Genomic DNA, 16,662 nt, shown 5'->3' on the forward strand with positions numbered 1-16,662 from the left:
AACACGGGATCCTTCATCCACTGAGCGAGGCCAGGGATAGAACCCGCATCCTCATGGATCCTAGACGGGTTCATTGATTCATGAAGGGAACTCCTGTGGTGGTTTTTATTCCACCTTTTTAACCAAAATATAAATGCAGGTCGCCATGGGTAAAAGAGGTAGTCCAGCCGCACATCTGAATTTATCACCCCTACACACACACACACACACCTTTCTTTCCTTGATTTCTCCAATTCCAACCCCTGTGTCTTAGGCTGTTTGGGCTCCTATAACAGAATACCAGTGAATAAAAATTGTCTCTCTTCTCTTGAGGGTAAACAGGGCAGCGAGGGGACAAAGTCCGCTGGGCGACTGTAATATAGTGTGAGAGGTGCCACAATGGGAGAAGGATTCAATGTCCTAGGAGTAGCCTGGAGAAGTGTTACCAAATACTTAGGACTAAGCGAAAGCTTCTAAGAGCTTGTCATCTAGCAATTTCAAGAACCCTTAATCAATAACTATATTGAAGGTTATAGTATTACTATTTCTCATCCTATTTACCTCAAAGCTATGGTTTTCAACCTTTTTTCATCATTACCCCCTTAAGGAGGAACCTTTTCTGGACAGTGTTTCTTAATCATCATCCCCTCTTCCCAATAAAATTTTATACCACGAGCCTACTGTGCAGCTATGCTTTCTATGTGAAAAGAGGAATTTTTTTGTCCTCTAAGAACAAATTTTTGCCCCATTGGGAGTGAAATGGCCCCCACTGAAAATGCATGGGTTAAGCTATTTAAGATAGATCACAGGACCAAGTTTTGCAGAAAATGCAGTTGCTACATCTTTGTAGTACTTGCTCTTTAAATGTCAAATGGACTAGGTACTATTTTTAAAAAAAAAAATTGGGGGAGTTCCCTGGTGGCCTAGGCCAGTAAGGACTCAGCGTTGTCATGGCTGTGGCTTGCGTGCCTACTGTGGCATGGATTTGATGCCTGGCGCAGGAACTTTTGCATGCTGCAGGCATAACCAAAAAGAAAAAAAAAAAAATTGTGATCTGGGTGCTCCCATTGTAGCACAATGGTATTGGCGGTGTCTTGGGAGCTGCTTGGACACGGGTTCAATCCCCAGCCCAGCCAGCACAGTAGATTAAGGATCCTATATTGCCACAGCTGTGGTTTATGTCACAGTTGTGAGTCCCATCTGATCCCTGGCCAGGAGCTCCATATGCCTCAGGGTGGCCAAAAATGGGGGAAAAAAAAAGATCTGGAGTTCTCATTGTGGCTCAGCAGGTTACAAACCCAACTAGTGTCCATGAGGATGCGGATTCAATCCCTGGCCTCAATCAATGGGTTAAGAATCTGGCAGTGCCGCGAGCTGTGGCATAGGTCACCGATGAAGCTCGGATCTGGCATTGCTGTGGCATAGGCCAGCAGCTGCAGCTCTGATTCAACCCCTGGCCTGGGAGCTTCCGTATGCCTCAGGGGCAGCCCTAGAAAGAAGAAAGACAACAACGTGGTCCGTGTGTCCAGTGAAGTGAAAAGTCATCGTTTGCATCATCACCAGAGTTCACACAGTCATATTCACCAGTGAATGATGGGGCACCAGTCTTCATCAAGAGCATTAAAGGATGCATCAGAGGAACTTGTACTTTAAGGAAAAATAAGTAACAGACAAGTGCACAGTAATCACTGCACAGTTTGGAAGGGAACACGTGGGAGCTGGTGGCTTCTGAGCGTACTCGGGGGTATATTGGGAAGGTGACAGTGAGCTGCTGCCTAAGAGATGATTTAGGAATGGTAATTAAATGATTAGGTAAATGAGGGCTGCTCAAGTTACCTGGAGGAATGGGGGTGGGTAGGAGAGCTTGGAGCCAAAGGTGCACAGAGACAAGAAAACATTTTCAGAGGAAGAGTGAGTAATTGGCCTTACCTCCTAAGGTCACAGGAGGTGAATTCTGTTCAGGACAATTCTGTTCATTAAAACCGGTCAGTACCAAGCAGCTGTTCCTGGAAGGGTAAAGAGTGTATAGAATGGGAATAGAGACTGCTGGGGAAGGAGTTTTTAATGCTGGAAGTTAGCCCAAGGGCAAATTACATCATGTTCAATGCTTTCTGCCAGCTTATCTTTCAGGAATTTTAAGAAGGTAAAACGTGAAGTTTGGTTAAATGGTTTAAAACTCTGCAGGCTCCATTTCTGTTGTGGTTGTTATTTTGCAAACTGCCAGTGGATTCTGGTTCAGTATTATCCTAAGGGCATGACCACTCCCCCGCCCGCCCGCCTGCCCCAAAGTGGTGGGCTTCTAATTCTGTTCCCTAAGCAGAATTTCTTTCCATTAGCCAAGTGGAATTGAGCTTGACTGATGTGCGGTGAAATGAGGCATGACTTTGCTTGATGGTCCATGAAGGATGCTCAGCAAGGGTGACATTTAGTTCCTTTAAAGCTGATGTTCCCATTTATACCAAAGAGAGTTTTTGGAGTCATGCAAGAAACAGGCTCTTTCCTGGTTTTCCAGACATAAGCCTCCTCTACCTGTATTCCATTTCCTACTCAGTCAGCTTCCTTCTGGCCAGTTGTTCTTTCTCCTCTGTTTAGTGTCGTCTTCACTTTCTTGACAGATTCATGTAAATCGTCACTTTGCATCTCCCTTAAACGTCCGGCCCGTCCGTATCGCCTGCTGACTGCTAAACTCTTCTGTTGAGTGGCTGCACTGAATAAATGGATGTTACAAGAATTTCATTTGCTATTTGAGCACTAGCAATTGAGAATCAGTATTGGGTGACAATTGTTTTCATGCACAATAGACACAGTTTGTCCCTTAGGAAAAATGTCCCCTTGCTTACAGGTTCACAGATTATTCCCAGGATGATCTGCCTTGATACATTTTTTTTTCACTTTTTTATACTGTTGGGGGGATGGGGTTGAAATTGTTTTATTGTTGCAAAAATATAACGTAAAATGGATGTGTTTAACCATTTGTCAGTATACTCTTCAAAGCCCCTAAGTATATTCACATTGTGGTGCAACCATCACCAGCATCTATCCGTAGGACTTTTTCATGGTCTCCAACTGAAGCTCTGTCCCTATAAAACACTAACTCCATTCCCCTGTCCCCCGGCAGCCACCATTCTCTTTTCTGTTTCTCTAAACTTGACTATTCTAGATCCCTCACATGTGGGGGGAATCATACTGCATTTCTTCTTTTGTGTCTGGCTCGTTTTCACTCAGCAGCATGTCTTCCAGGTTCATCCGTGTTGTAACATGGGTCAGAGTTTCCTTCCTTTTCACAGCTGAATAATACTCCCTTGTATGTCCATACCATGTTTTGTTCATCCATTCATCTGTCAACGGACACAGGTTCTTGCTACTTTTTGGAGATTGTAAATAATGCTGCCAGGAACAGAAGTGTACAAATACACCTCCAAGAACTTTTCAAGGAAACTCTCTTAATTATATTCAGAAAACTTAGGCTGTTACCTTAGGCTGTATGGCCTAAATTGAGTTCCACCTACACCGTGTAATGCCTCATTTCAAAAGGCTGCTAGGTAATCGTACTTTTCAGTTGAAATTTGTCCCAGCTTCTGTTGGCAGACTACTGATCTTTTTCAGCAACTTCTGAAAAAGAAAGAAAAAGTGTGGAAGAAAATCAGAGGAAAATGTTTGGCAAACTAAATGGAAAAATCAGTTTATTTGTAGTTGACTGCCTGGTTCTCAATGCGGCTAATTGTTGTAGATACTCACCAATCTTGGGCTACACATACATTTCACCAAATCAACAAACCATTTCTGAAATAGTTTAATGATGCCAAGGGGAAGCATTTTACCGGTTCTGTAACTTTATTGGCTTTTACAAAACACTCCCTTTAAACGTACGCAAGCATTTTAAGCTCTGCAGACATTCAAGTTTAAAAAGAAAAGTGTTTAGCTGCCGATAAATCCATATCCTCCTAGGCAGTAGCAATTCAAGATAAAAATATGGAGCTCTTTTTGGAAAACGTATTTGGCAGAGCAAATATGGTGTAATTCTAGAAATCACGTGAAAACTCTCCTAATTCCCTTTCAGGTTCTACTCTTGATTTGCACGTAGTGAGTTTCGGCTTGTATTGCTTCTCACAAAGATGGGGATTTTTGTCTGTTCTGTTCATTGCACATAGTAGGTATGCATTAGATTTTGGACACAAAACAAATGAATTATAACAATGTCATTTGGAAACTTTTCTGTAGACTTCCTGTATGTCTTAAAAAGTGAAATTAATAAGCTGAATTTTGAGAAATGTCCTATATCTAGACCAAAAAATTACAAAAGACATAAGTAATAATACTAATAAAATTGAGATTTTTTTCTACTTTTTATTATCATCCTAACTTTATTTTTTTCATTATTTTATTTTTTAAATTATGGTTGATTGACAGTGTTGTAACTTAACTTTAATCACCAACTAATTCAAGGCCTACTCATGCTAGTATGAAAGAAGTCAAGGAGGTTCCCTCATGGCTTACCAGGTTAAGGATCTGGATCTGACATTGTCACTGCTGTGGCGCTGGTTACTGCTATGGCACACGTTCGATCCCTGGCCTGGTTGAATATTGATTCTCCTTTTTTTTTTTTTTTTCTTTTTTCTTTTTACAGCCACACTTGTAGCATGTGGAAGTTCTTGGGCTAGGTGTCGAATCGGAGCTACAGCAGCCAGCCTACACCACAGTCACAGCAGCACCAGATCTTTATACCCACTGAGTGAGGCCAGGAATCGAACCCGCATCCTCAGGTTCATTACCGTTGATCCTCAACAGGAACTCCCATCAATTTATTCCTAATTTAAAATACCCATAATGGAGTTCCCGTCGTGGCGCAGTGGTTAACGAATCCGACTAGGAACCATGAGGTTGCGGGTTCGGTCCCTGCCCTTGCTCAGTGGGTTAACGATCCGGCGTTGCCGTGAGCTGTGGTGTAGGTTGCAGACGCGGCTCGGATCCCGTGTTGCTGTGGCTCTGGCATAGGCTGGTGGCTACAGCTCCGATTCGACCCCTAGCCTGGGAAACTCCATATGCCGCGGGAGCGGCCCAAGAAATAGCAACAACAACAACAACAACAAAAAAAAAGACAAAAAATAAATAAATAAAATATCCATAATATTCCAGATACTGTGTGTAATAAATTGGGCATTTCTTATTTCCCAGCATTTTGTAAAAGTAGAATTCTAACATATGCGGTGCTTTTAAGAAAAATCATGTTTTATTGTGTGTGTGTAACCTTTATTGTGTGTGTATGTATATATATACACTTTATCATATACAATTATATGTATACAATGTGTATATTGTGTACAATAAAGTGTATGTATACACACATATACATTCAAATATTCATATACACTTGTAAGCATACATGTACACACTCACATACATGCGTATATACATATATATCTTCTCTAATAAATGAAGTCATCAAAATCTATAATAAGGCATAAAAGAAGGGTGGAGAGATATAAGGAGAGTTAATTCATATTTTACCTCCTTTCTTGTAGCTCTCAAAGTATTAACATTAAGCAGTTTGGGAAGAACTGGAAACAGTCTTCCAGCCTGATGTGCTGAATTTACGTTTAGAGTTTTCATCTCAATGATGAGTTCTCAGAGGTTAGGTCAAGGTTAGTTCCGAGGGAAGGCTTGCCCAACTTCATTGCTTAACAGGATCTGTGCAGTCACAACTCTTATGTTTAAGGAGGACTGTTTTTGGTTGGTTGGTTGGTTGGTTGGGTTTTGGGTTTTTTTTTTTTTTTTTTTTTTTTTTGTCTTTTTAGGGCCTCACCCTTGGCATATAATCGGAGCTACAGATGCCAGCCTACACCACAGCCACAGCAACACCAGATCTGAGCCTTGTCTGTGACCTGCACCACAGCTCATGGCAACGCCAGGTCCTTAACCCACTGAGTGAGGCCAGGGATCGAACCTGCGTCCTCATGGATACTAGTCAGATTTGTTTCCACTGAGCCACAATGGGAACTCCTGGTTTTTTTGTTGCTGTTGTTGTTTTTCAATATCTGTAGGAATATTTCAGATTCTGCATGTCTTTCTCCTACGGGAGTTTCTGATGTACACAAGTGTGGGGGTTGCATTCAGGCACTATTCCAGGTAGAATTCGCCTCTAGCCAGAAGCCCTCTCCTGAGAACAGATCCCAGGGGTTGTTTTATTTCTCAAGCCCAGTGTTTCCTCTCTAATTACCCTCATTTCTGTGGACTGCCATTGTCAGGATGCTGGGCATTGTCTAGCCGTATCTTCTGACCTTAATCTAGAATGATTTCGTTGCTCTGGATATAACACTCTATGGATTGACCTGTTTTTGTTATTTGTTTTCTTTTACAGCCACCCCCACAGCACATGGTAGCTCCTGGGCCAGGGCTCGAATTTGAACCGAAGCTGTGACTTATGCCACAGCTTCAGCAGCCCCAGATCCTTAACCCACTCTGCCGGGCCAGGTTCTGAACCGGTGCTTCCAGAGAGACAAGCTGGATCATTAACCTACTGCGCCACAGCAGGAACTCCCCTGGATTTGACCCAGTTTAAAATTTAACTTGCATGTTTGATAGCATTCCCCCTTTCAAGTTCCCTTTGAATCCAGCATCCATGTTTTTCCCCTGGATTCTATTAGGAAAACTGTATATTTTTCAGACTGTATGTTCTTTGTTTTAAGCATATGATCAAAATCTCTATTTTGGGAGTTCCCATTGTGGCTCAGTGGGTTAAGAACACGACGAATACCCATGAGGTGGCAGGCCCTGGTCAGTGGGTTAAGGATCCTGCATTTCTGTGAGCTGTGGTATGGGTCACAGATTTGCAGCTCAGATCTAGCATTGCCATGGCTGTGGCATCGGCCTGCAGCTGTACATCCGATCTGACCCAGGGCCTGGGAACTTCCGTATGCCTCAGGTGCGGCCGTAAAAAGAAAAAAACCTCTTGTCTTGGGAGGCCATTATGCTTCACCACGTCTGCCTCAAATTCACACCTGCAGCTGTGGATACTAAAATGTCATACTGATGCTATCAAGTAGATCTATGGCCATTTGCGCCCCCCCCCCCCAACTTGGCTCTGTTTTTTTACCTCGGAAATGTCGCTGTCTTCCAGAATAGTTCTGGAGAAAAGAAGCAGCCAGGATCATCCAGCTGGACATGTACTCCTCACACAGTATGGTTGGGAAATGCCAATGGCACTAGTCTAGCCCAGGCCATCCCAGGAAGGAGCTCAGGCATAGCTGTCTCAGGCAGCTGAACTCTCCCTGGAGTGCTAGAGAGAGGGCTGGAGTTTCTTTTCTTTTTTATTTCCATCTGAGACAGTCATTTATTCGAGAAAGAGATATCTCTTCGCCCTCCCCACTCAAAAACTCAACCAGCAGTTGCTTTGTGGCTCAGTGGGCTAAGAACCCAACATAGTGTCCTAGAGGATGCGGGTTCAATCCCTGGCCTCGATCAGTGGATTAAGGACCCAGTGTTCCCGTAAGCTGACGTGTAGGTTGCAGTCACGGCTCGGATCGGGTGGTGCCGTGGCTGTGGTGTAGGTCACGGCTGCAGCTCTAATTCGACCCCCAGCCCAGGAACTTCCATATGCCTCAGGCAGGTGTTAAAAAAAAAAAAAAAAAGTATAATGAGAGAAAATTGGCAGCCTCTGTGTTTAAACAGGGGCAGTAGGAATGAGAGAGGAGGGGATACATTAAAAAAGAGAGATGTATTTAGCAAGTAGGGCAGACAGTAAAGCCAGTGGGTGGTGGGAAAGAACTAAGCTAAGTAGTCCAGGTTCGGGTGCTGTCCAAGAAAATGGGGAAGGGCCTTGACTAGGTGACTTGATCCTTGGACATGCTGAGCTGTGGATAAGCAGATGGACATCCTTGCAGGCACTTGGATACAAGACAACCAGAACCAAGCTTTCAGGGTTAAATGAATGGATGTAGGAGTCATCCATTGTAGCTTGAACCTGAAGCCCTGGAAGTGGATGAACCCACAGGGGGTGGGGGTGGGGTGTATAGATGAGAAAATAACAGTGTCACTCTCGCTTCTGAGCCTCTGGTTGACTCTTCCTGTCTCGCTGCTGTTTCTTCTTTCAAACTCAAGTCCTTCTGTCTCCAGGAGAACTTACTGAAGTCGTACTGATTGTACAATGTTGTGTTAATTTCTGCTGCACAGCAAAGTGACTCAGTAATACATACATATTCGTTTTCTTTTCTTCTGTCTCCTCTCTTCCCCGCCGCCCATCCCTTCCATTTCCCCCTGGCTGCCCCCTCCATGAAACACAGTGTCCCCAGGGGGAGGGGGATGGATTGGAGGTTTGGGATTGGCATATGCACACTCTTGTCTATGGGATGGATGGTCCACAGGGACCTGTATAGCACAGGGAACTCGACTCAGTATCCTCTGATAACCTATTTGGGAATGGACCTGTGTGTATGTGCGACAGAATCACTTTGCCGTACAGCAGAAATTAACATGACATTGTAAACCAACTCTGCTTCAATTAAAAAAAAAATGTTTGATAGGTGAATTTTTTAAAAAAAGGAAAAAGAAACAGTGTCCATGTACCTTTGCAGGCCTGCCAGTCGCAAAGATGAACACGTGTGTCCCCTTTCTTTGCGAGGGTTTTGTGGCTGAGCTTTGTGGCATGTAGCAATCTTCAGTTATCTAGACCTAGCACGAGAGTGACAGCACTTGACCAACAAATACAGCTGCACCTCCTTACCCTGGGGGTGACTTATCTGACATTCTGGTTATGGTGCACAGAGCCAAGACTCTCGAAGCAGCAAACAAAACCTTTCAGCCATCAAAGTCACTGTAACATCTAGGCACTAACGCTGGGGTCTGTTTTCTCCTCTCTGATCTATGCTCTGATGTGCGTGGTTTTCTGAGTATAGCTGCTAATTTTTGAATTGTATGCAAGTGCCCACATAGAAGGTTCTATCCTGGAGTTTTGGCAGAAGGAAGACTATCAGATTCCTTTGTAGCCCCAGAATTGGATCCTCCGTCATGGCTCTTAGCAGTTGCTGAAGGAAGAAGCGACTCTTTTCCTGCACGGGACGTCACCGTCTTGATCTACAAAGTCTGATTTGCTGGTGGTGGGACAAATTCTAGAGCAATAACTTTTTTATTGAAATATGGTTGATGTACAGTGTTGCGTCAGTTTCTGCTGCACAGCACAGTGACTCAGTTATGTATTCTTTTTTTCATATTCTTTTCCATGATGATTTTTCATTGGATTTTTTTTATTGTTATTTCCCCAATACGATTTTTTTTTCTACTCTACAGCCTGGTGACCCAATTACACATACATGTACACATTCTTTTTTCTCACATGATCATGCTCCATCATAAGTGACTAGACATCGTTCTCAGCGCTACACAGCAGGATCTCATTGCTAATCCATTCCCAAAGCTAGAGTCTGCATGCATTAACCCCAAGCTCCCAATCCATCTCACTCCCTCCCCCTCCCCCCTGGCGACCACAAGTCTATTTTCCAAGTCCATAATATTCTTTTCTGTGGAAAGGTTCCTTTGTGCTATATATTAGATACCAGATATAAGTGATATCATATGGTATTTGTCTTTCTCTTTCTGACTTACTTCACTCAGTATGGGAGTCTCTAGTTCCATCCATGTTGCTGCAGATGGCATTATTTTATTCTTTTTTATGGCCGAGTAGTATTACATTGTGTGTTTGTGTGTGTGTGTGTGTGTGTGTGTGTGTGTGTGTGTGTCACATCTTCCTGATCCATTTGTCTGTCGATGGACATTTGGGTTGTTTCCATGTCTTGGCTGTTGTGAATAGAGCTGCAGTGAGCACGTGGGTGCATGTGTCTTTCTTAAGGAATGTTTTGTCCGGATATATGCCCAAGAGTGGGGTTGCTGGGTCATATGGTAGTTCTATATTTAATTTTCTGAAGTACCTCCATACTGTTCTCCACAGTGGTTGTACCAGCTCACATTCCCACCAACAGTGCAGGAGGGTTCCCTTTTCTCCACACCCCCTCCAACTATTGTTATTTGTGGACTTATTAATGATGGCCATTCTGACTGGTGTGAGGTGCTATCTCATGGTGGTTTTGATTTGTATTTTTCTAATAATCAGGGATGTTGAGCATTTTTTCATGTGCTTGTTGGCCATCTGTATATCTTCCTTGGAGAAATGTCTATTCAGGTCTTTTGCCCATTTTTCCATTGGGTTGTTGGGTTTTTTTGCTGTTGAGTTGTATAAATTGTTTGTATATTTTAGAGATTAAGTCCTTGTCAGTTGCATCATTTGTAACTATCTTCTCCCATTCTGTAAATTGCCTTTTTGTTTTCTTTCGGGTTTCCTTTGCTGTGCAAAAGCTTGTCAGTTTGATTAGGTCCCATGGGTTTATTTTTGCTCTAATTTCTATTGCTTTGGGAGACTGACCTGAGAAAACATTTGTAAGGTTGATGTCAGAGAATGTTTTGCCTATGTTCTCTTCCAGGAATTTGATGGTGTCTTGTCTTATATTTAGGTCTTTCAGCCATTTTGAGCTTATTTTTGTGCATGCTTTGAGGGTATGTTCTAGTTTCATTGATTTGCATGTAGCTATCCAGGTTTCCCAATGATTCTTGCTAAATAGACTGTCTTTTTCCCATTTTAGGTTCTTGCCTCCTTTGTCAAAGATTAATTGACCATAGGTATCTGTGTTTATTTCTGGGTTCTCTATTCTGTTCCATTGGTCTGTCTGTCTGTTTTGGTACCAGTACCACACTGTCTTGATGACTGTGGCTTTGTAATATTGCTTGAAATCTGGGAGATTTATACCTCCTGCTTGGTTTTTTGTGATTCCGTGTAAATTTTTGGATAGTTTGTTCCAGTTCTGTGAAAAATGTCATGGGTAATTTGATAGGGATTTTGAAATAGAGTCCCCTGTGCTGGACAGTGGGACCTGTTGTTTGTCCCTTCTGTATATAATAGCTCACATCTGCTAACCCCAGCCTTCGGTCCTTCTCTCCCTCCACCCTCTCCCCCTTGACAGCCACCAGTCTGTTCTCTGTGTCTTTGAGTTCATTTGTTTTGTAGATAGGTTCATTTCTGTCTTATTTTATTTTATTTTATTTTATTGGTTTTTAGGACCACACCTGCAGCATATGGAGGTTCCTAGGCTAAGGGTCTAATCTGAGCTACAGCTGCCGGCGTATACCACAGCTCAGGGCAACGCTGGGTCCTTAACCAACTGAGCAAGGCCAGGGATCAAATCCGCAACTTCATGATTCCTAGTCGGATTTGCTTCCACTGCGCCATGACGGGAACTCCCATTTCTGCCATATTTTAGATTCACATGTAAGTGATGTCATAAGTATTTGTCTTTTTCTTTCTGACTTCACTTAGTATGAGAATCTCTAGTTCCATTCATATTGCTGCAAGTTTTATTATTTCTTCTTTTTATGGCTTAGTAATACTCCTGTGTGTGTGTGTGTGTGTGTGTGTGTACCACATCTTTTTCATCCATTCATCTGTCAATGGACATTTAGTAGACCAACAACCATTAGAAACGTGTGTTCATAAAGTGGACCCCAAGTTTGAATAAGTCTAAACAAAATGGGAAATTTAACTAATGTCCAGATAATGCTGGTATCATATTTTAAGTGGAGTAAGATGAAATAGAAAGGCATTCTAATTTCTCAAGAGCCAAAATTATCCATTTGAAAGTCATTCCATTGAAATGATAAATACACATTGCAGTCGCTTTTTGTCACACACATCAAGTCTTCTTTTTTCTTTTGTGCTTGCACCTGCAACATATGGAAGTTCCCAGGCCAGGGACTGAGTCTGAGCCGCAACTGTGGCAACACTGGATCCTTTAACCCATGTGGGCTGAGGATTGAACCCACATCTCTGCAGTAACCCAAGCCACTACAGTTGGATTCTTAACCCACTGCGCCACAGCAGGAATGCTATAAACATCAGATCTTTACTGATGGTGGTCAGCACCAGTATGTAAACTTCATTGGTGGATGCTTCCCACTTAAAGACTCTCCGTATTCTCAGGGAGCATTACGTCTAACTTTGAGGTCAAAAAATGTTTGCCGAGTGCCCAGCCGGTCCCCGGCACGGGGAACACAGTGAGGAAGATCCAGTAGTTCCTAACTCTACACGCTTACAGTTTGGTGCATTTACAGTTTAGTAAGACAAGACCTGCTTAGAAGATACAGAGCAGTGCAGAAAGGCAGTGTCAGATGCCAGTGGAGTAGCATACACATTAAATGCTACAGAATCTCACAGCAGGGAGAATCTGGTGGGTTACAGTAAGAGTGCCTGGGGAGTCATTGATTCCATCCAGTGGCAGCAGCCAGGAACCTGGGCACCCTATTTATTGGACTTCTCACCCCACCCAGTGGCTTTTACCTGGTGGATCTTCTCTTTGAACCTGCCCTTCTCCTAAAGCCCTCGCCAGGCAGCGTTGGTCTGTGCCTCTGCAACATGGACACGTCCCCCTCTCTCTTTCATTTTTGGCCACCCCACGACGTATGGAGTTCCCAGGCCAGGGATCAGATCTGAGCCACAGTCGCAACCTAAGCCACAGCTGGCATTATAGGATCCTTAACCCACTGTGCTGGCTGGGGATCAAACCTGCGTCCCAGCGCTCCTGAGATGCCCCGATCCCATTGCGCCTCAGCAGGAACTCCACTTCTCTCTTCTTCACTCTCCTGAAGTACCAGGATGCCTTGCATGTGTTCGAGATTCTGATCTCGTTGAGGCTGTAGGTTTTGTCTTGTTCGTCTTCGAGTCCCTTCTGCCAGAATGGTCCCTAGAATGTTGTTAGTGTCGCCCCCTAAGTGTGTTTCTGGCATCACTGAAGAGAGAAAGGAATGAATTCACAAGGCACAAGTTGAGCCTTGAAGAAAGGTGACATACAACCTTGCCTTTTTTTTTTTGGCCATGCCCACAGCATGTGGAGATTCCTGGGCCAGGGATCAAACCCCAAAACACAGCAGTGACAACACTGGATTCTTAACCAGGAGGCCACCAGAGAACTTCATCCTTACATTTTTTAAAAAAAATTTTTTAGGGCCACACCCATGGCATATGGAAGTTCCCAGGCTAGGGTTGGAATTGGAGCTGCATCTGCTGGCCTACACCACAGCCACAGCAACGTGAGATTTGAGCCGCGTGTGCAACCTGCACCACAGCTCACAGCAGTGTGGGATCCCCGACCCCCTAAGCAAGGCCAGAGATCAAACCTGCATCCTCATGGATACTAGTCAGATTCATTTCCCCTGTGCCACAATGGGAACTCCCCATCCTTGCATTTTAAAATCAGTTAAACAAGACCTTTATTGGTCACGTGGTAATGAAAAAGAAAGAAACTTAAGTAGCCCATAGAGCAGGAGTTCTGACACCTCAATGTGCCTCAGAGTTACTTAAAACTTTTAAATATATAGGAAATATAGACTCACTCCAAACTTATTAAGTCCAAATCACAAAACATGAGACCCAGGCATCCAATTTTTTTTAAGTTTTATCGAAGTATAGTTAATTGACAAGGCTGAATAGTTTCTGCTGACCACAAAGTGATTCAGTCATACAAATACGCATAGCCATTCTCTCTCAGGTTCCCCCCACCCCGCGTAGAACATCACAGAATACTGGGCAGAGTTCTCTGTGTGCTATTTCGCAGGTCCCCATTGGCCAATGGTTGCCTAGAGCTCAGTGTGCATATGTCAATCCCAAACCCCCAGTCCATGCCTTGCCTCCCCCACTACGCCGGCGTCTGATTTTTTTTTAAAGCTCCTTATATTTGGTAATGCACTGCCAAGGTTGAGAATCACTGATGGACAAGAATATATTTTTTTTTTTTTTTTTTTTTTTTTGTCTTTTTGCCTTTCCTAGAGCCGCTCCCTTGGCATATGGAGATTCCCAGGCTAGGGGTCTAATTGGAGCCGTAGCCACCAGCCTACGCCAGAGCCAAAGCAACACAGGAACCAAGCCTCGTCTGCGACCTACACCACAGCTCACAGCAACACCGGATCCTTAACCCACTGAGCAAGGCCAGGGACCGAACCTGCAACCTCATGGTTCCTAGTCGGATTTGTTAACCACTGCACCATGACGGGAACTCCAAGAATACCTTATTTAGTTGCGGTCTTTGAGAATGAAGTATTCCATATTGGCCTGATCAATCCTGGCTGCTGTGAACAAGCATATACTTTAAATCTTGATGGAAGTGTCTGTAAAATGCCCTCCCGACTTCCTAACAAAACGTGCTGTGCATGGTCGGATATTGCCCTTGAGAGTTCAGGGTCAACACCTTAGACATCGCCACTGATGTCTTGGTTTTTCTCTTTCTTTCCTTCTCATCAGTGTATCAGTTAACCCATCTCAACATCATTGTTACGTCACAAAGATTTCTGCCTCTCTTGTGCCCTCTTCCTTGTTGCTCTTTTTTTTTTTTTTTAATTGAGGTGTAATTACTATTAGTTTCAGGTGTACAACATTGTGGTTCACTATTTGTGTATATTGCAAAGTGATCAATCTAAGTAACCTCCGGCAACCATGCATCACATTGCTTTTAATATTCTAGTAGCTAGGGCAACAGATAACTCTATTTGTTAGCCACTCTATTTTGAATGAAAATCAATGTCATGGCTTTGAGAGTCTTTATGAAAAGCTATTTCAGGTGCCCTAAGGCTTTTGGGCTTATTTTTGGCCAATTTTCAAAATACACCTGAACCTAGAAGTCTGACCTTAAGTTGGGGGTTCATAGAATTACCTTAGAAGAGCTTACAAGTAGATGACTTGTAGTGACCCCTTTAGTTGACAAATTGAAGCAAACCGAGGCTTAGAGAGATCTAGTGACCCTTCCTAAGCTGGAACATTAGGGTTAATAAACCAAGTTCAGTAGAATTCTTATGGGTTGAGCCAGCAATCACTCTAAAATCTTCACTGCATCCCTGGAAGGATTATCTGGTTACTAGTAGGTGTCTGTTGAATGGTTGGTGCAGTTTCTCTATATTCCCCATGAGCTTTATTAAAACCTATTTCATCACACCTATGCTTACTGATGAACGTTTTTTTCCACACTCATGAGTCACAGGTATTTTGAGACTGAGAAGCCTGGTTCAGTTGATTTTTGTATGTAGCCCAGCAACCTCAACATAGAATGTGCTTAATGTTTTTTGCTTTGTCGTCCTACAAATTCCATTTTGCAATCAAGAATGTATGTAATGGGGGAAAAATGTAATTGTAATGTATACATATAAGGATAACCTGACCCCCTTGCTGTACAGTGGGAAAATTAAAAAAAAATGACAAGTAAAAAAAAAAAAAGAATATATGTAAATTAATAGATGCACACTTGAAGTGATCAGCTTACGGAGTTCCTTGGTGGCTCACTAGGTTAAGGATCTGGCATTGTCACTGCTGTGGCTCGGGTTGCTGCTGTGGCATGGGTTTGATCCCTGGTCCCAGAACTTCCTCATGCAGGGCCAAAAAGAAAACAAAAAACATGAAGTGTTCAGCTTAGAAGTTGCCACTGGGGAGTTCCCGTCATGGCTCAGTGGTTAACGAATCCGACTAGGAACCATGGCACGAGGTTGTGGGTTCGATTCCTGGCCTTGCTCAGTGGATTAAGGATCTGGTGTTGCCAGGAGCTGTGGTGTAGGTTGCAGACTCGGCTAAGATCCCCACGTTGCTGTGGCTGTGGCGTAGGGCAGCAGCTACAGCTCTGATTCGACCCCTAGCCTGGGAACCTCCATATGCCGCAAGAGCAGCCCTAGAAAAGGCAAAAAGACACACAAAAAGAAAAAAGAAAAAAAGAAATTGCCACCTGGATATATATTTATGGAATGCATTTTCTTGAGGCAGCCAGATGCATACACTAGACAAAAGAACCCAGGTTTTTTTTTTACGTATAGACAGGAGAAAAACTTCTGCTTAATTGTATATGAATATATGAATGGACTTAATATAAACATGAAGTATGAAGTAGCTTAAGAATTTCAGTGATACAATCACTATGGAAAACAGTATGGCGGTACCTCAGAAAACTAAATATAGAACTACCATATGATCCAGCAATCCCACTCCTGGGCATCTATCCAGACAAAACTTTCATTGAAAAAGATACGTGCACCCCGATGTTCATTATAGCACTATTTACAATAGCCAAGACATGGAAACACCCTAAGTGTCTGTCGACACATGAATGGTTTAAGAAGATGTGGCACATGTGCACAATGGAATACTACTCAGTAGCCATTAAAAAATAATAATAATAATGCCCTTTGCAGCAACATGGATGCAACTAGCGATTCTCATACTAAGTGAAGTAAGTCAGAAAGAGAAAGGCAGATACCATATGATATCACTTATATGTGGAATCTAAAACATGGCACAAATGAAGCTATCTACAGAACAGAAACAGACTCATGGACATAGAGAACAGACTTGTGGTTGCCGGGGGAAGAGGGATGGACTGGGAGTCTGGGGTTAGTAGATGCACATTATTGCTTTTAGAATGGATAAGCAATGGAGCCTTGCTGTGCAGCACAGAGAATTTTATGCAGTCACTTTTGATACAACATGGTAGAAGACAGTATGAGAAAAAGAATGTAATGTATGATTGGGTCCCTTTTCTATATAGCAGAAATGGACAGAACATTATAAATCAACTATAATAAAAAAATTTTGTTGAAGACTTTCAGCAAAAGATA

The 16,662-nt window shown here is 43.0% G+C and overlaps 1 protein-coding gene and 1 long non-coding RNA gene across 12 annotated transcripts in view; both read left to right on the plus strand.

Annotated features, from left to right (window-relative positions):
• Positions 1-16,662, plus strand: part of CACNB2 (calcium voltage-gated channel auxiliary subunit beta 2) — a 455,426-nt gene that overhangs the window by 349,439 nt on the left and 89,325 nt on the right. The window lies entirely within an intron of this gene.
• LOC146399506 (uncharacterized) lies at positions 1,194-7,607 on the plus strand. Its single transcript, XR_014817884.1, has 3 exons — positions 1,194-4,820; positions 5,116-5,856; positions 6,787-7,607. It is a non-coding gene; the product is annotated as an uncharacterized LOC146399506 (long non-coding RNA).

Source organism: Sus scrofa, chromosome 10 (genome assembly GCF_054392235.1).
Source record: "Sus scrofa isolate SSC_HxYL_T2T_F1_AM1 chromosome 10, Sscrofa_HxYL_maternal_Yorkshire_Landrace_v2.0, whole genome shotgun sequence".
NCBI classification, from domain to species: Eukaryota; Metazoa; Chordata; class Mammalia; order Artiodactyla; family Suidae; genus Sus; species Sus scrofa.